Source organism: Pygoscelis adeliae, unplaced genomic scaffold (assembly GCF_000699105.1).
Source record: "Pygoscelis adeliae isolate BGI_AS28 unplaced genomic scaffold, ASM69910v1 Scaffold114, whole genome shotgun sequence".
NCBI classification, from domain to species: Eukaryota; Metazoa; Chordata; class Aves; order Sphenisciformes; family Spheniscidae; genus Pygoscelis; species Pygoscelis adeliae.
Genome location: NW_008824587.1, coordinates 3957607 through 3957939, shown reverse-complemented (window position 1 = coordinate 3957939; position 333 = coordinate 3957607). Strand labels below are relative to the sequence as shown.

The window sequence follows — 333 nt, the reverse complement described above, 5'->3', positions numbered from 1 at the left end:
CCCCCCCCCAACCTGCCCTGTGGGCAGGGGAAAAGCCGTTTCTCACCGGATTAATCCCAGTGATGCTGGTACCCGCTTGTGGGTGGCTTTTCTACTTCCAGCCTGTCCCAATCTCCCCGGTCTAATCATGGGGGGGCATTTCTGTACAAGTCCACAGCGTGCTTCCAGGTTGCCTCAATAAAAGCACCACTTGCTAAGAGGTTTTGGCAATTTACTGCATTACCAGAACAGCTTCTTTCTGTCCCAGTCTTTGCCTTGGGATTTTTGTGCACACCCATAAATAGAAGCTGGTCTCCAAAAAAGCCCCAACCCCCTACAAGGAGAGCGGGACCG

At 52.9% G+C, this 333-nt stretch overlaps 1 protein-coding gene across 1 annotated transcript in view; it reads left to right on the top strand.

The window, feature by feature from the left end:
* HMCN2 (hemicentin 2) overlaps positions 1-333 on the top strand; it is a 42945-nt gene that overhangs the window by 6013 nt on the left and 36599 nt on the right. The gene's annotated exons all lie outside the window — the stretch shown is intronic.